This window comes from Phyllobates terribilis, unplaced genomic scaffold (genome assembly GCF_046119375.1).
Source record: "Phyllobates terribilis strain yellow unplaced genomic scaffold, ASM4611937v1 Scaffold_232__1_contigs__length_3120203, whole genome shotgun sequence".
Taxonomy (NCBI): domain Eukaryota; kingdom Metazoa; phylum Chordata; class Amphibia; order Anura; family Dendrobatidae; genus Phyllobates; species Phyllobates terribilis.
Window position 1 is genome coordinate 445,831 of NW_027362992.1, and position 20,265 is coordinate 466,095.

Genomic DNA, 20,265 nt, shown 5'->3' on the forward strand with positions numbered 1-20,265 from the left:
TGAAAGGTATTAGTCAGTTGTGTGCTCTAATCATGTAGGAGGTTAGCCCAGGAGACCAGGTCTGTATCCTTACATCTTAGACACTGAGAAATCTGCTCTAAGCTATGGTGGGGATGTGATCATCTTTCTTTTCAGTGTTGTCGTCTGCTTATAATTGGTCAGCATCATGCAGGGAGAAGAATTTCGCACCCCCAGTGAAAACTCTGATAACATCTACTTGGACTTAATTTTTTTTAACTCATTAGGCGCCAAATACTTTCATTGCTAATATCTCTGCAAATGAAAGATAAAATAGAAAGAGCATGGATGAGATACCAGGACACTGTGTGTGGCACTTTATTATTATTATTATTTATTATTCTAGCTCCATTTATTCCATGGTGCTTTACATGTGAAAAAGGGGGTATACATAGCAAACACAATTGCAAAAATCTTGAACAAAAACGCAATGGCAAACTGGTACTGGAGGAGAGAGAACCCTACCTGCGATGTCTCACAATCTTCAAGGGATGGGTGAGGATACAGTAGGTGAGGGTAGAGCTGGTCATGCAGCGGTGTGGTGGAGCAATGATTACTGCAGGTTGTAGGCTTTTCGGAAGAGGTGGGTTTTCAGGTTCCTTTAGAAGGTTTCCACGGTAGGCGAGAGTCTGATGTTTTGGGGTAGAGAGTTCTAGAGTAGGGGGGATGCACGGGAGAAATCTTGTATGCAATTGTGAGAAGAAACGATAAGAGGGGAGTAGAGAAGGAGATCTTGTGAGGATCGTAGGTTGCGTGTAGGTGTGTACCGGGAGACTAGGTCACAGATGTATGGAGGAGACAGGTAGTGGATGGCTTGGTATGCCACGGTTAGGGTTTTGAACTGGAGTCTCTGGGCAATGGGGAGTCAGTGAAGCATTTGACAGAGAGGAGAGGCCGGGGAGTAGGCGGAAGGCAGGTGGATTAGTCGGGCAGCAGAGTTTAGGATAGATTGGAGGGGTACGGGAGTGTTAGCGGGGAGGCCACAGAGCAGGAGGTTGTAGTAGTCGAGGCGGGAGATGATGAGGGCGTGCACTAGTGTTTTTGCAGATTCATGGTTGAGGAATATGCGGATCCATGTTTTTGAGTTGGAGTCGGCAGGAGGAGGAAAGGGCTTTGATATGTGGCTTGAAGGAGAGGTTAGAGTCCAGGGTTACTCTGATGCAGCGAGCTTGTGGGCTGGGGAAAGTGGACAGCCATTGATTTTGATGGATAGGTCAGATGGGGAGGCTGAGTGAAATGGGGGAAAGATGATGAATTCTGTTTTATCCATGTTAAGTTTTAGAAATCTAGCAGAGAAGAAGGATGAGATAGCGAACAGACATTTTGGGGTTCTGGTTAGTAAGGAGGTGATATCAGGTCCAGAGAGGTAAATCTGTGTGTCGTTAGCATAGAGATGATACTGAAAGCCGTGGGACTCTATGAGCTGTCCCAGGCCGAAGGTGTAGATGGAGAAGAGCAGGGGTCCTATGACTTAACCTTGGGGAACACTGACAGATAGGATGCGAGATGAGGAGGTGGTGTGTGAGTGAGAAACACTGAAGGTTCTGTCTGTTAAGTATGAGTAGATCCAAGATTATTATGATCTGCAACATAAACTAGGGAAAGAAGGGGAGAGCTGTCCCCACAGTAAGACTAAGCTGAGTCCCTACGTTGTAGCAGGCAACCTGTTCCTTGTGAACAGACCCGCCTTCGTCCTCGGCTAGTCTGTACGGAGACCTATAGAGAAAGGAAGGGGTCCCTAAAAGAACTAAGGACTGGGACAAAAATGGGACACCTCCTAACAGAAGTTGTTGCAGAGCAAAAGAAAAACTGACAAAAGTACTAGAGGTCCAGAGGACCAAGCAAACTAGAGATAGATAGGCACAAAAGCACCTGGCTAGAAAGACAGTCTAAACAACACTGAAGTCTAGCAAGGCCAGAAGGGTGGAGCTGGAATAAATAGGAAGATGGTCACATGACCGCAAAACACAAGATAGAAACAAAAACAAACAGGAGGGTTCTAACAGTACCCCCTCTTTTATGAGGATCCTCCGGATCCTCCAGGCCCAGGCCTATCTGGAAATCTCCTGTGGAAAGCTCTGACAAGTCTAGGGGCAGAGACATCATCCGCCTTAACCCAGGAGTTATTCCTCGGGACCGAAACCTTTCCAAGCGACGAGATACTGCAATCTCCCTCTATGCTCTCTGGAATTCAGGATACGAGAAATTTCATATTCGCCGTCTTCCACCACCGGAGGAACTGTGACAGTGGCCTCCCTATCCGATACATCAGCCTTTTTCAACAAGGAAACATGAAACACAGGATTAATCTTCCAGGAGGAGGGAACCTCCAACCTAACAGCAGACTGGTTAACCACCTGAAGCACCTTAAAAGGCCCCACAAACTTCGGACCCAATTTTTTAGAGGAAATCCTCAATCGCAGATTCTTTGAGGACAACCAAACCATGTCACCCACAGTAAACAAAACCTCTTTACATTTCCTGTTAAAATACTTCTTGGACTTTTTTTTAGCCTCTTGATGGTTACAACGTACATTAGTCCAAACTCTCTCCAAGTCACCGGAAAAATTCTACTCCTCCGGCACCGCCGACCGCAATTTGGAGAACGAACCAAAAGACGGATGTCTCCCAGTACAACAAAAAAAGAACACCCAGCAGAGGAGGATGTATGGTTGTTAAGAGCAAATTCTGCGAGTGGCAGAAACTCAGACCACTCCTCTTGATTGTCTGCCACAAATCAACGCAAAAACTGTTCCACATCCTGGTTCTTTCTTTCAGTCTGTCCATTAGACTCAGGATGATAACCAGACGAAAATGACAAATGGACTCCCAACCTGTCACAAAAAGCACGCCAAAAGCGAGCCACAAACTGAGGTCTCCTATCAGAAACAATGTTGGTGGGAACGCCATGGTGCCTGACAATTTCCTTAACAAACGCCTTAGCGAGTGTCTTAGCGCAGGGTAGCTTAATGAATGGAACCAAATGACACATCTTGCTAAAACGGTCCACGACCACCCAGATGTCAGTGAAACCCTCGGACACAGGAAGGTCAGTAATAAAATCCATTGCCAAATGCGTCCAAGGCGCACTAGGAACCTCCAGAGGTCAAAGCAACCCCGCAGCAGGGGTATGGGAAGCCTTTGACCTAGCACACACCGTACACTGACGCACCCACTTGATGACTTCCTTCTGCCACCCGGGCCACCAAAAACTGCGACTGATAAGTCTCTTAGTCCCAGAAATTCCTGGATGACCTGCCAACCGAGACTCATGATACCCCACAAACAAATCTCTCCTAGAGGTTCTAGGCGCAAACAATCTCCCATGAGGAGTGTTAGATGGGGCATCCTCTTGGGCTTTCAGAATCCCTTCTTCCAAAACAGAGTCTAATGCTGCTACCACAACTCCTTCCTGTAAAATGCTCTCCTCCTCCTCGGTACCAACCATGGGGGAAAAGCTGCGAGATAAAGCATCGGCTTTAACATTCCTAGTACCAGGGATATAGGTAACAGAAAAATTAAACCGAGAAAAAAAAAGTGCTCACCTAGCTTGACGGGCATTCAAGCGTTTGGCAGCATCCAGATAGATCAAATTCTTATGATCTGTGAAAACCTGAACAGGAAATTTAGCACCTTCCAAGAAATGATGCCAATGTTCAAACGCAAGTTTAATAGCCAACAATTCCCGATTACCAACATCGTAATTAAGTTCGGTTTCTGAAAATTTTTTTGAAAAAAAATCACAGGGATGTACTCCATCCTTGTTCTCCTGAGACAAAACTGCACCGACCCCCACCGAAGAAGCATCAACCTCGACCAAAAAAGGCTTGGTCTCATCAGGCTGCATAAGGATAGGGGCAGAACTGAACCTCTCCTTGAGATACACAAAAGCTTCAATGGCCTCAGTAGTCCACTGGACCGTATTCGCACCTTTCCTGGTGAGATCAGTCAGTGGCTTAACAATTATAGAAAAATTCTTAATGAATTTCCTGTAATAATTGGCGAAACCCAAAAATCTCTGTATCGATTTCAAACCAATAGGCCTAGGCCATTCCTGCACAGCCTGAACTTTCACCGGGTCCATCTCAAAGCCCTCGCTGGAGATAATGTAGCCCAAAAAACTAATTCTCTGCACAGCGAACTCACATTTCTCCAGCTTAGCAAAAAGTGAATTATCACTCAATAACTGCAACACCTCACGTACGCTCTGCCAATGGGAATCCAGATCTGGTGAATAAATCAGAATGTCATCCAAATACACAACCACATTCTTGCCAATCAAAGGTCTCAGGATGTCATTAATAAGGTTCTGAAAAAACGCGGGTGCATTGGTAAGACCGAAGGGCATCACCAGATTCACAAAATGACCTACCGGAGTGTTAAAAGCAGTTTTCCATTCATCACCCTCCTTCATTCGTAACAAATTGTATGCCTCCCGGAGATCAATTTTATAGAACCACTTGGTCCCCACTAACTGGTTAAACAAGTCTGGAATTAACGGCAATGGGTAGGAATTGCGTACGGTTATCTTATTAATTTCACGAAAGTCCAGACATGGACATAAACCACCGTCTTTTTTTTTAGCAAAGAAAAATCCAACGGCCACAGGCGACTTAGAAGGTCTAATGTGACCAGCAGCCAAGCTCGTCTGTATGTATTCCTCCAAGGCCTTTCTTTCAGGGATAGTCAGATTTAATAAGCGACTCTTGGGAAGAGTAGCTCCAGAAACAAACTCAATGGTGCAATCATAGTCCCTATGAGGAGGTAAAACTTGCGACTCCTCCTCTGAAAAAACCTTCCAAAAATTCTGAATAGGTACAGGTAATTCCCCTTTTTCCACAGCCGCAATGCGACCATTACAACATTTATCATAGCACTTAGGACTCCAAGACTTAATCTCATTAGTAGACCAGTCCAGTAAAGGATTGTGCAGTTTTAACCAAGGCAAACCTGCACATGCGGATTTCAATTGGGGAACATTGCTGCCCTTCTACCATGCGTTTTTCATGCGTTTCCGCGGCGTTTACGCAACTGCAAAAACGCCGCGGAAACGCATGAAAAACGCATCGTGTGAACTCAGCCTCAGGCTATGTGCCCACGTTGCAGAAATGAAGCAGAAAATTTCTGCTTCATTTCTGCAAGTCCTCTCCCGGAAAAACGCATGCGGAATTCCGCACGCGTTTATCGCGCGTTTTTCATGCGTTTATCTCGCGTTTTCCACATGCGGAATTGCCTTGCGTTTTTAATGCATTCCACAAGGCAATTCCGCTTGCGGAAACGCAAAATTAATTGACATGCTGCGGATTTTTGAACGCAGCATAAAAGCTGCGGAAAAATCCGCAGCATGTGCATAGAACTTGCGGAATCCCCTTGGGGACCATGGGGTGCGGATTACCATGCGTTTTACAAGCATTTCCGCTGCGGAAATTCCACATCAAAAACGCTTGTAATCCGCAACGTGGGCACGCAGCCTAAAAGCAAAAGTATAAATACTAATTATTTATCAAAGCTGGACAAAATCTAGAAACCATATAATAAAACTGGCATAAAATATAGTGCTGAACAAGAGTTTAGGGAGAGATGTACAACTGGCACTGGCCTTTAAAAGGAATTGTGTAATCGCACAAAACTAGCAAAAATGTAAAGTGCCTGTAAAACAAGGAACGTGCAATTTACCTCTTAGTAAAAATCCTATTCTTTCTCAAGAACGGGAGGAATTTTAATTTCATGATTTTTTTTTAATCAAATAATTTTTATTGAAAAACTCCAAATACAAATTTTCCATCTTTTAAATAACATACATGACATAGTAATTCCATAGTATAAAACATGAACAAAGTATCTGAACTTCAATTCCCTAACCCACCCTAAACCCAAATCCCAACACTCTAGAGAGAACCATTTTAGAGCAGTTCTAGAATAACGGACTACAGCATTCGTAGAAGGGGGAAGAAGATAAAAAAGTGACTAACAAAGGGATAGCAGCGTTTTAATTTTATCATTTACTGCTTGATGCCTGAGCCGGGAAGTGCACGCTTGAAAACTGTTGCAGGCTGCTGTAATCACAGGACACAAGCAAACAGCATGGCATTTCCTATCAGCAGGGAGGAAGTAAAGGGAACAGTAATGAAAGTCTCCTCCTACTCCGCTCCATAATGAAATGAACAGTGTGCATCCTACAAATGCGATGCATACAGCAAACAATTCATTTTCCATACACAGGTTTTGAGTTGACCACTGGATATACACATGTGTATAACTAATTACCAGAACTGGAAATCGAAAAAAAAGACGAGCAAGTTTGGGGTGAATCCTGCCTTCATTACTGCACAGCCGCTCATAGAGGGATCGGTACTAGGAACAGCAGGAGTGCCGGCGATGTTCACAGATTTACCTGCTGCGGGACTGAAGGAGTCTGATAGTGTTCGGCTCTAAGCTTTTTACCTTGTTTACGACAGGAATAATTGAAAGCTGTGCTTCAAAGGCGAGGAATAAGTTGGTCACTGTCTGCGCTTGAATACCCTTAAGAGGGGAAAAAAATATATATATACATATATACAAATACTGAAACATCTAAATGCATTAGAACATCAAACCTGGTGAAGCGGTAAATGACTTGTCCTCCAGGGATACAGGCTACTGTCATTCAGTAATTATTTAATAGGAATTTTACATTTTATTGATCACCACGCTAGAATGTAAATGATGAAAACACAACACAACTCCTCACCATATGAAGATATTTTGTGTTTTATAGAACAGCATTTCTGTGAAATAACACGACTGATGTACTGTGTATGCACCATAGCCTTCATTTGATGTCACTTATTGTCACCTGTCACCTTGCCCCAACTCTGCAATCCCCAATATCAGTCCATGACCTCAATGGGGTCACTATAAAATTCTAAAGAGGACTGGTCATGTCTCTATTAGAAAATAGATAAACTTAGGATAGAAACAATATGAGCATATACCCTGCTATAAGTAAGTAAAAAGCAATAGTGAATATATATAATATAGGGTACTTAGTAAACATGGTTTTTGATTTAAAAAAAGCCATCCCACCCACACCAAGGTGTACCCAGTCAGTTATGTGCAATATATAATAAAATACACTTTAGTACAATATTAGTGTTTTGTCCCTTTAAATCTGCTGCTACTTCTGTCACCATGGTAACTGCATTCATACTCGGCCAATAGGATTGCTCGGTTTGAATTTTGAAAAAAAAAAAAAGTCCTATATCGTCAGTTTGTTCCTTCTCATCTGAGTGTGAAGACAGACACCTGCGATCAGCGAGAGATTATAGGTATAAGACGTGATATAATATAACGGACGGAGCCACATCCCATCACACGCACTCAGCGACCACAACTCACAGGAATCAGCACATTTACCAGACAATAAGTTATTATTCCCCAACACATAATACGCTGAGACACCAGTGGGGGGCGCCGCACTCGTTACATCTCCCATCTGGATGGATCCAGCGACGAGATCCTGATATTTCCCCCCAGCTCCGCTCCTCCATAGGGAATGGCCCAGATGCACGCAGAACGGACCGAAGTGTAATACTGCTAGAACTCTGCATGATATCACATCCTCCATATATACCACATAATAAAGGGGTGCTCCCACTGGGACAGGTCATCACCTATCCAGAGATCAGTGATAACTTGTTCCAACTAGACATCCCCTTTAATGGAAGAGATCACATCTCTAACAGTCAATACGCTATTCATTCCCAATCTTCCCTGGCCCCAGTAATGCCCCTGAGTATATCGCCAATATGAGCCAATCATCAAACCCTCTGCTGACTGTTCCCGATGTTTTATAGAGTTTGGAGACGTTGCTACAAGAGAAGATATCAGCGGACACCATGGGGGTGGAGTATTCTGCCAGCGATGGAGCAGGTAGTATCCACCAGTCTGTGATATCTGGCCTTCCTCCATATTCTGCTCTTACATGCGTTTCTTCAGCTTTACCCCTTCCCGACATAACCAATTTATGTTTTTTTTCTGTTTTTTCCTCCGCTTTTTCCAACTTTTCTAACTTTTTGATATCTGTCCACATAGTGTGAGGTCTTGTTATTTTGTAGGATGAGCTGTCCTTATAAATGACACCATTCATTTACCACATAGTCCTAGAAAACGGGAAAAACATTTCAAGTGCAGTAAAAGTGCGGAAAAAAAGCCTGACATTGTTTTTCTGGGAACGGTTTTAACGGCGCACATTGTGTGGTAAAAATGACCTGGTAATAGGATCCTACTCCTCAGTGTGATTACAGCAAGACCAAACTTCACTAGTTTTGGCAAAAGAAAAAAACTTTTTTTTGATGCTGTCACCATTTTTTCTGAGACCCGAAACATTTTCAGTTTCCGGGTTGATGGAGCTGTGTGGGGGCTTATTTTTTGAAGGGCAAGAGGACTTTATTGATAACATTTTGGGACACATATGTCATGGTCATCGCTTCTTACAGGATTGTCTGCAATATTGAGGCGAACGAAAAAATGCAATTTTGTCTTTTTGAATTTTTTTCTGTGTTCACTGATCGTTTTTTTTTTTTATATTTTGATAGATTGTATTTCTCTGAAAGAGACCAAACCACAAAATGTGTATATTTTTATTATCTTTATTTTTAGTGGGAGGTGAGTTGAACGTGTGGGGTTTTAATAAATATATATATACTTTTTTTCACTGTATTTGTATACATCATCTGATTGCTTGTGCTATATACAGCGATACCACAGTAATGCTCCATATAGCAAAACCACGGTCTTCTTTACAGCCCAAATGAAGCTTTATGATGACAGGCACGGAGGCTTCAGCAGACCCCCGGATGTCATAGCAGTCCATCGGCGCCCTATGATCGCGTCACAGGAGCGCCGGTGGGCGTATGGAACGACGCGTCCCAATGCTGGCGCACTGTTAATGCTGCTGTTAGAGATTGACAGCAGCACTGAACAGGTTAACAGTGGTGGGCAGATCTTCGCTCCACTCACAGCTGTTAGAGGCAGGTCCTGGTTGTTTGTCACAGCCATTATCTGCCATGTACGGGGCGAGCTGACCCTGCTCCATACACCCGCTACTGACTTATACCATACATGTACGGCAGATGTTGGTAAGGAGTTAAAGCGGTTGTCCAGCTTTGGGGCCATTTTTTTTACTTTAATGCAAGTATTTGGGGCTAAAATCGATTTCTGTAATTGAGTTTCATTAAAAATGTTGCCTTCTGTAGCATCTGTGCTGCACTGTCTATTGCTGGCTGCAAAATTAGCTAACTGAGAATCTATCAGTGAGCTCCTTAGTCTTAAGGGAGAGTTTGTAGATCTTTCATCTGTTTTTTTTTCCTGAGTGCCTATTAGCTGATCTATGCCCAAAGAAAACACAAAACTTGAATGTGCAGGGAAACAATAAGTCTGTAATAGTCGGTGTAAAACACTTAATGAAACCTAAATGTAAAAAATTACTTTTAGTAGTAAATACATGACATGAGAAAATATACACTGCTCAAAAAAATAAAGGGAACACTTAAACAACAGAATATAACTCCAAGTAAATCAAACTTCTGTGAAATCAAACTGTCCACTTAGGAAGCAACACTGATTGACAATCAATTTCACATGCTGTTGTGCAAATGGAAGACAATAGATGGAAATTATTGGCAATTATCAAGACACACTCAATAAAGGAGTGGTTCTGCAGGTGGAGACCACAGACCACATCTCAGTACCAATTCTTTCTGGCTGATGTTTTGGTCACTTTTGAATGTTGGTTGTGCTTTCACACTCGTGGTAGCATGAGACGGACTCTACAACCCACAGAAGTTGCTCAGGTAGTGCAGCTCATCCAGGATGGCACATCATTGCGAGCTGTGGCAAGAAGGTTTGCTGCGTCTGTCAGCGTAGTGTCCAGAGGCTGGAGGCGCTACCAGGAGACAGGCCAGTACACCAGGAGACGTGGAGGGGGCCATAGCAGGGCAACAACCCAGCAGCAGGACCCCTACCTCTGCCTTTGTGCAAGGAGGAACAGGAGGAGCACTTCCAGAGCCATGCAAAATGACCTCCAGCAGGCCACAAATGTGCATGTGTCTGCATAAACGGTTAGAAACCGACTCCATGAGAGTGGGATGAGGGCCAGACGTCCACAGATGGGGGTTGTGCCCAATGCCAGACCTCATGTGGCTGGAGTATGTCAGCAGTTCCTGCAAGATGAAGGCATTGAAGCTATGGACTAGCCCGCCCGTTCCCCAGACCTGAATCCCATTGAGCACATCTGGGACATCATGTCTCACTCCATCCACCAACGTCACGTAGCACCACAGACTGTCCAGGAGTTGGTGGATGCTTTAGTCCAGGTCTGGGAGGAGATCCCACAGGAGACCATCCGCAACCTCATCAGGAGCATGTCCAGGCGTTGTAGGGAGGTTATACAGGCACGTGGAGGCCACACACAATACTGAGCCTCATTTTGACTTGTTTTAAGGACATTACATCAAAGTTGGATCAGCCTGTAGTGTGTTTTTCCACTTTAATTTTGGGGGTGACTCCGAATCCAGGCCTCCATTGGTTAATAAATTTGATTTCCATTGATGATTTTTGTGTGATTTTGTTGTCAACACATTCAACTTTGTACAGAACAAAGTATTCAATGAGAATATTTCATTCATTCAGATCTAGGATGTGTTATTTGAGTGTTCCCTTTATTTTTTTGAGCAGTGGGAGGAGTCCTGAGGAGATAATTTGCATATTCCCACTGCATTTTGGGGTAAGTGAAGAGTCTCCGCGAGCTCAAAGAACACTGGATTTTGGCTGTTGGAGCTGAAAAGAGGACATCGGTAAACCAGGGGAGGAGTCCTGAGGAGATAATTTGCATATTCCCACTGCATTTTGGGGTAAGTGAAGAGTCTCCGTGAGCTCAAAGAACACTGGATTTTGGCTGTTGGAGCTGAAAAGAGGACATCGGTAAACCAGGGGAGGAGTCCTGAGGAGATAATTTGCATATTCCCACTGCATTTTGGGGTAAGTGAAGAGTCTCCGCGAGCTCAAAGAACACTGGATTTTGGCTGTTGGAGCTGAAAAGAGGACATCGGTAAACCAGGGGAGGAGTCCTGAGGAGATAATTTGCATATTCCCACTGCATTTTGGGGTAAGTGAAGAGTCTCCGCGAGCTCAAAGAACACTGGATTTTGGCTGTTGGAGCTGAAAAGAGGACATCGGTAAACCAGGGGAGGAGTCCTGAGGAGATAATTTGCATATACCCACTGCATTTTGGGGTAAGTGAAGAGTCTCCGCGAGCTCAAAGAACACTGGATTTTGGCTGTTGGAGCTGAAAAGAGGACATCGGTAAACCGCGCGCGCATTTTGAAGCTTTTTTTTTAAGCTTTTTTCACTGTTTTCAGAACATTAACAATAAGAACATGGAAGAGTCCAGGAGCCATTTGGTGAGCTGCATATCCTGCTACATGTTCACAGACTTGCCAGTGGAAGAGCCAAACTTCACATGCCAGAAATGCAAGCTTGTGTACCTGTTGGAGGAAAAGTTGCGAAATCTAGAAGAGAGGTTAACTACCTTGAAAATCATTAAGGAAGGTGAAGAGTTCTTAGACAGAGCAGAATTATCTCTTCATGATTCAGAAAGAGAAGAAATTCGAACTGCACCTGACGAAACAGAGGAATGGAAGCATGTGACCCACCGAAGCAGGAGGATCGAGAGGCAGTCAGCACCCATACTGCTCAGGAACCAGTACCAGGCTCTCTCGCAGGAGCACCATGAAGAAATACAGCAAGATAAGACTTTGCCAGCAATGAATAACCTTGTAAGCCCTCAGAATCCTCCTGGATGGAGAAAGAAGAATGTTGTGAAGAAAAAACGGAGAGTGGTGGTCATGGGGGATTCCCTGTTAAGAGGAACAGAGGCCGCTATCTGCAGACCAGACATAACCTCAAGAGAAATGTGCTGTCTTCCAGGAGCAAAAATTAAAGATGTGTCTGACAGGATATCAAGACTCTTCAGACCTACAGATCACTACCCATTCCTGCTAATACATGTGGGGACAAATGACACCGCAAGAAAGGACCTGGAAACCATCTGCAGTGACTTTGAAGACTTAGGCAAGAAAGTGAAAGAATTGGGAGCGCAGGTGGTCTTCTCATCCATCCTCCCAGTGGATGGCCATGGAACAATGAGGTGGAATAAGATTCTACAGGTGAACAACTGGCTACGTCGATGGTGCCGTCAACAAGGATTTGGATTTCTGGATCACGGAATGAATTACCTATACGATGGACTACTTGCTAGAGATGGGGTGCACCTTACGAAGACTGGAAAACATGTATTTGGAAATCGCCTTGCTACACTCATCAGAAGAGCTTTAAACTAGAACAATGTGGGAAGGGAAGCAAAAGGCCAGAAAAAGCGATACAGCTGACAAATACTATTGAGATCTCTGCTACTGGAAGTGGAAAGGAAGAACAAAGACAAAACAATTTAAATAATAAAAATATGGGAGGAAGAGAAACCAATCACAAACTAAAATGTTTTTATACAAATGCACAAAGCATGGGCAACAAACAAGGAGAATTGGAACTACTAATGCAGGAAAAGGAATATGATGTCATTGGAATCACTGAAACTTGGTGGGACGATACACATGATTGGAATAAAAGGCTAAAAGGATACAACTTATTTGCAAGAAACAGACTTGATAAACGAGGAGGAGGTGTTGCATTGTATGTTAGAAAAGCGTATATCTGCACAGAGATGGAAGCTTCAGAGACTGGGAGTTCTGTGGAAACTGTTTGGGTAAGAATACAAGGAGAGAACAACGGAAAGGACACCATTGTAGGCATTTACTACAGGCCACCTGGGCAAGCTGAAGATATGGATGAACTCTTTATGTATCAAATGACCAAGTTCTCCAAAAAATATGACGTAGTGGTCATGGGAGATTTCAACTATCCAGACATTTGTTGGGAATCTCTCTCAAGTAAAACTAACAGGTCAAGCAAATTCTTATCCTCTCTTGCTGACAACTTTATCTTCCAAAAGGTAGGGGAGAAAACAAGGGGATCTGCTACTTTGGATCTAATCCTTATAAACAGGGAGGAAATGGTTGAGGAGGTAAAGGTGGCTGGGACCCTAGGAGGCAGCGATCATGCTATTATAGAATTTTGGATAACTAGAGGAGGAAGACATGTGAAGACTCAAACTTCAAGGTTAGATTTTAGAAAGGCAGATTTTAAGAGACTCAGAAAGAGAATAGGAGGGATCCAATGGCTGGATGTCCTTAAGGACAAAAATGTCCAGGAAGGATGGGAAATTTTTAAAAATGAGATTCTCAAAGCACAATCGTTAACAATCCCGAAAAGTAGGAAGAATGGGAAGCATTTAAGGAAACCAGGATGGATGAACACAGAACTTAAACACATGCTAAAAAGAAAGAAAGAAATGTTTATTAAATGGAAAGAGGGAGGCATATCTAAAGAAGATTATAATGCAGTCTGCAGATCCTGCAGGGCACGTATCAGGTTAGCTAAAGCTGACAATGAATTAAGGCTTGCAAGAGATGTCAAAAGCAATAAAAAAGGATTTTGGGGGTATGTCAAAAGTAAAAGAAAAGTCAAAGATGCTATAGGATTTTTACAGGATGAAAATGGAGAAATGGTAAGAGAGGATGTTGAGAAGGCTGAACTTTTTAATTCCTATTTTGCATCTATTTTCTCTCAGAAAGAAAATGTAACATCAACTGATCTTCACTGTCCTTTTAAAGGAATAGAGGAATCCAAGTTATCTGTAAACAGAAAGATTGTGAGGGAATATTTAGCTAACATAAATGAGTTCAAGTCACCAGGTCCAGATGAATTACACCCCAGAGTACTGAAGGAGATCGTAGAAGAAATTTTAGAACCACTCTCCATAATCTTTGAAAATTCTTGGAGAACAGGAGAAGTCCCAGAAGACTGGAGAAGAGCAAATGTTGTTCCTATCTTCAAAAAGGGGAAGAAGGTGGACCCAGGGAACTATAGGCCGGTGAGTCTGACTTCTATACCAGGAAAGATCTTTGAACAAATTATTAAACAACATGTATGTAAGTACATGGATAAGAATGAAGTGATTAACCAGAGTCAGCATGGGTTTGTAACTAACAAGTCATGTCAGACTAACTTAATTTCCTTCTATGACAGAATCACTGACTGGGTGGATCAGGGAAATGCTGTAGATATAGTATATCTTGACTTCAGCAAAGCATTTGACAAAGTATCTCACACCATCCTTATTGAAAAAATGACCAAGTATGCAATGGACCAGGCAACTGTTAGGTGGATTCATAACTGGCTTAGTGATCGGACTCAAAGGGTGGTTGTAAATGGCTTCACATCCAGCTGGATGAATGTCTCAAGTGGGGTACCACAGGGCTCCGTCCTGGGACCTGTATTGTTCAACATCTTTATCAATGATTTAGATGAAGGAATTGAGGGTAAACTGATTAAATTTGCTGATGACACAAAGCTAGGAGGGATAGCTAATACTAGAGAAGAGAGAGAGAGGATTCAAAAAGACCTAAATAAACTGGAGCAGTGGGCAGCAACCAACAGAATGTTTTTTAACAGGGAAAAATGCAAAGTACTACATCTGGGCAATAAAAATGAAAAAAGCATATACAGAATGGGAGGAATAGAGCTAAGCAACAGTACATGTGAAAAAGACTTAGGTATACTAATAGATCATAGACTGAACATGAGTCAACAGTGTGATGCAGCAGCAAAAGAGGCAAATACAATTCTGGGATGTATTAACAGAAGCATACAGTCTAGATCACGTGAAGTCATTATTGGTCTTTACTCCTCTTTGGTCAGACCTCATCTGGAATACTGTGTACAGTTTTGGGCACCACATTTTAAAAAAGACATAGACAAACTGGAGCAAGTTCAGAGAAGAGCGACCAGAATGGTGACTGGTCTGCAAACCATGTCCTATGAGGAACGGTTGCAGGATTTGGGAATGTTTAGCTTGCAAAAAAGAAGACTGAGAGGAGACTTAATAGCTGTCTACAAATATGTCAAGGGCTGTCACATTGTAGAAGGATCATCTTTATTCTCATTTGCACAAGGAAAGACTAGAAGCAATGGGATGAAACTAAATGGGAGGAGACACAGATTAGATATTAGAAAAAACTTTTTGACAGTTAGGGTGATTAATGAGTGGAACAGGCTGCCACGAGAGGTGGTGAGTTCCCCTTCAATGGACGTCTTCAAACAGAGGCTGGACAGACATCTGTCTGAGATGATCTAGTGAATCCTGCTTTGAGCAGGGGGTTGGACCAGATGACCCAGGAGGTCCCTTCCAACTCTACCATTCTATGATTCTATGATTCTATGATTCTATGATTCTATGATAGTGTGTATATATAATATAAATAATTACTGCAGCTTTAATGCTATTTATTACGTCTCAGGAGTAGGACGGAAGAGGAAGAGGACGGAAGAGGCGGAGGACGGAAGAGATGGAGGATGGAAGAGGCGGAGGACGGAAGAGGAGGAGGACAGAAGAAGAGGAGGACGGAAAAGGAGGAGGACGGAAGAGGAGGAGGATGGAAGAGAAGGAGGATGGAAGAGGCGGAGGACGGAAGAGGCGGAGGATGGAAGAGGCAGAGGACAGAAGAGGCGGAGGACGGAAGAGGTGGAGGACGGAAGAGAAGGAGGATGGAAGAGGAGGAGGACGGAAGATGAGGAGGACCGAAGAGGAGGAGGACGTAAGAGGAAGAGGACGGAAGAGGAAGAGGACGGAAGAGGCGGAGGACGGAAAAGGCGGAGGACGGAAGAGGCGGAGGACAGAAGAGGCGGAGGACGGAAGAGGCGGAGGACAGAAGAGGAGGAGGATGGAAGAGAAGGAGGACGGAAGAGGAGGAGGACAGAAGAGGAGGAGGACAGAAGAGGAGGAGGACGGAAGAGGAAGAGGACGGAAGAGGAGGAGGACGAAAGTGGAGGAGGATGGAAGAGGAGGAGGACAGAATAGGAGGAGGAGGACAGAACTGCACCTTAAGATCTCTAGGGGGAAAGGGATGGTAGTAATATAGTGGTAGTATATCCGTATTAGTGTAATATGAGTAATAATACTAGTGATAATAGTAAGAAAGTAATAAAATAACAGTAGTAATAGTAGTAGGTAGAATAGCAGTGTGATCCAGGGTCCTAGGACTGATCGCCTTTTCTCGGGGTCAAGAAGGAATTTTTCCCCTGTGACACAAATTGGCTGAAGGTGTCCTGGGGTTTTTGCCTTCTTCTGGATCAACACTGTAGGTATAGGGCAGTATTAGTAGTGATAGGAAAGAAGAATAATACTGTAATAAGATAGCACAATGTAATAATAACCATATCAAATAGATTTATAAAAACAAATTAAAATAACTCCAGTAGTACAATAATTAGTGTAATATTATATAACTTGTAATAACATTAATAGGTTTGATCCAGGGTCCTAGGACTGATCGCCTTTTCCCGGGGTCAAGAAGGAATTTTTCCCCTGTGACACAAATTGGCTGAAGGTGTCCTGGGGTTTTTGCCTTCTTCTGGATCAACACTGTAGGTATAGGGCAGTATTAGTAGTGAAAGGAAAGAAGAATAATACTGTAATAAGATAGCACAATGTAATAATAACCATATCAAATAGATTTATAAAAACAAATTAAAATAACTCCAGTAGTACAATAATTAGTGTAATATTATATAACTTGTAATAACATTATTAGGTTTGATCCAGGGTCCTAGGACTGATCGCCTTTTCCCGGGGTCAAGAAGGAATTTTTCCCCTGTGACACAAATTGGCTGAAGGTGTCCTGGGGTTTTTGCCTTCTTCTGGATCAACAGCTTTAGGCATAGGGATTTTAGTAATACCATTATTAGAATCACAAGATTAATAAAAAAAAATTAGAATTACATTTTTTTAATTCGTTTTATAACAGTTACAATTAATTGCATTAATGCAATAATAATAAATAGTAAAAATGGTGGTAATAATAATAATACAAAAAACTAGTCCCAGTTAGTAAGTTAGTGTAATGTTAGTGTAGGGACCCATCTGAAGAGGTCGCCTTGACGTTGGCAGATGGGCTCGCACAATTTGCTCAAAATGTGCGCTAAGAACCTCATATTTCTATGTACAGGAGATCTAGCAGTAATACCATTCAGGAGATATCTGTGTACACACATTTTGTTATATACTTTTGTGCAGCACACAGGGCAAGTATACAGGTACAGGGCGAGAGTGTTACAGTGATATTATAACTCGGCCTTAAGGATAAAATGCTGATAACTACAGATCCTGGAAACACATTCGAAACTAGACCTTGTAAGTAACTGGTTCCCAGCTAGTGGTAAATATGTACAGGGCAGTCCGGTACCAAGACCTGCTCTATAGGACACATTATCATCAGGCAGGTCCTTACAAGATCTGCGGCAGAAGTGTGGCTGTGTAACACAGTCCTGCTCCTGCCTCAGCTGCCCACAGTGGAGCCAACCTTGATCCTGGCAGCTTAATCCATTGTATGACACAGTAGGGGGCTTCCACAGCATTTAGGCACTTTAGACAGGAGAGGGAGGCATGATCATGGTGCCAATGAGTTTCTATGGCAGCTGAGATCTAACAATGGACCCCATGACGGCCATTTTACTGCTCCTATTAGACCCCGGCTGAGGAAAGGTCTATGAGGACACCGGTCAGACTTATGTCGCCTGCTCTGCACATATTAGAAATACCTAGGGCTGATTAGTTTGCCATTTGTAAATCTGATCCAGCAGCGTTGGGCTACCACTGACGTGATCAGGGCTATTGAGCTCCTAGATTGGGCAGAGGAGCTCAGTATTCAGCAGGAGCTGGCCGAGGAGAGCAGAGCAACTTGCATGGGGCTGCTGCACAAGAAGCAACTCACAAGGTGGAGATTTACCCGGAGACGCTGTGCTCGGGCTGTGATCTGCTGTGCAGGCTGCATAGTAGATGCCTCGAAGGACCCGAACTTCACCCCTAACAGGCACAGCAGAGCTCGGACGGCTGCAAGTGAACAGAGAGCGGCTGATTAGTAACTGCTGCGTCTCCTGCAGCTCAGATAAGAGCCGCACATAGCGGGGGTTCAGTAATGATGAATATGGGAAGTGTCCGCCCCTCACATGCCCTAAATGCGGCCTCCAGAGGTAAAGTTTCCCCTGTAACCAGCGCCTCCTCCCACCTTCTCTGCTGGCATGCTCCATTACTTAAAGGGGATGTCTGTAGAAAACAAGTTATCACTTATCCACAGGCTCGGTGATCACTTACTGATCGTGGGGTCTGACCGCTGCGAGCCATCGTCTGATCGGGAAGGAGTGGAAAGTCAGGAATCAACTGCTGCTCCATTCATTCTCTATGGGGCTCCGGAAAAGCCGAGCTCAGCACTTGAATGCCACATAGGGAATGAATGGAGCGGATCCTGGAGTAATAACATGCCCTCCTCTCCTCAGCTTTCTGTCTGTGTAAGTGGCTCAGCCCTTGTCTCCCCTTCTGCTCCGGCTTCTGTGCTGGTCCTTGTGAGGAAGAGGAAACCCTCTGCCCTTCTGCTCCGGCTTCTGTGCTGGTCCCTGTGAGGAAGAGGAAACCCTCTGCCCTTCTGCTCTCAGTCCTCTGCGACTTTTCACAATCGCTCAGTGCACCCATTATATGTAATAAGGATCATTCTTCATCCCTTGTCCAGCTTTCATCCCCCCCAGTCTGACCAGCGGACAAGATAATAAACATGTGAGTGGAAGGTTCACAATTATTAGATGTGTTGTGAAAAGTCTCCACAGCATTATCCGGAGAAAACTGCAGGGTGACCGCTTGTGAAACCAGCACAAAATCCAGCGGACAGCGCTTTCCTTTCCCCCGCCGGTCTCCGTATCCTGGCATTCAGCTATTCCATTTGGTGCTTATTCTGGAAGGAAAACAAAAATATGATGTTCTTACACAGACGCCTGAAGACGCAGCTTTTCATCATCCATGTTGGGCTGTTGTATGACGTGTGGATTACTCTGCTTGCTGGATTCTTGCATTACCACAAACACTGCCTTTATTTTGTGATTTCTGTGCCGCTTCCCACTTCTATTGGCACTGTGATATATCAGCACGTGAGGGCTGCCACAATCATGTGTCAATAGGTTATTGCTGGAGCCTGTGATATAGAGATCATCCTGGACCAGGGAAGACTTGGTACAGAAGCACCTAGAGAGGGGGGTACAGGGGCTTCATTTCAATTTTAAACTTAGCTGGATTGTGTTTAGCTACAAGAATGGAAAGTAAAATAATAAAATCTTAATTTTTTTTTTCTATTTAGCAAAATCGTCCATCAGAGGTTTGGCCACTACCGAAAAGTTTTTGATGAACTTACAGTAGTAGCTGGCGAAACCCAAAAAACTTTGTAATGCCTTTAAGTCTTGAATATAATACCAATCCAGTACCGTCCGGACTTTGGCCAGATCCATGCAAAAACGGTGAATGATAAGAACTAACCCTGAATGGAGAACATACATTTCTCTGGTTTGACAAATAATTTATTATCTTTGAGTATCTGTAAGACCTGCCTGATATGTACCTGATGTGACTGGAGGTAAGTCAATTAATATGTCATCAAGATTGGTTTGTTGTGATCTACCTGCCAGATGACTAAAAATGTCACTAACAGTGTTGAAAGAAAGCGGGAGCATTAGTCAACCCAAATGCCATCACAAGCTTTTCATAGTGCCCCTCAGGAGTATTGAAGGCCATCTTCCACTCATCTCCTCAATGTGAATGAGATTATAAGCCCCCCTGAGGTCTAGTTTAATCAAATCGTAGGAGCCAAATTTTTTTCTAAAGAGGTCGGGGATGAGAGGGAGAGGATATGCATCCCAGACCGTGATCCGATTAAACTCGCGAAAATCAAGGCGGGGGCGCAACCCCCAGTCTTTTTTTTTGACAAATAAAAACCCCACTGCAACGGGAGATGAAGAACGTCTTATAGGGCCCAATGGTAGACTGACTGACCATTCTGTTCTGAACTGCCACCCTAAGATGGCTTCCCATTATATACCTTCTGTATAAGTGCTCCCTCTAACGGCTTCCTCCACCCACACCCACTACTGGTTCCCCCTACCTTTGGGTTCCCCCCACTCCAGCCAGGGACAGGGCTCAGCAGCTGCACTCTGCATGTTGGATGCAGGTGTTTTGGGGGGTTCTGTGCAGCACTCCCATCTTACCTGAGTGAA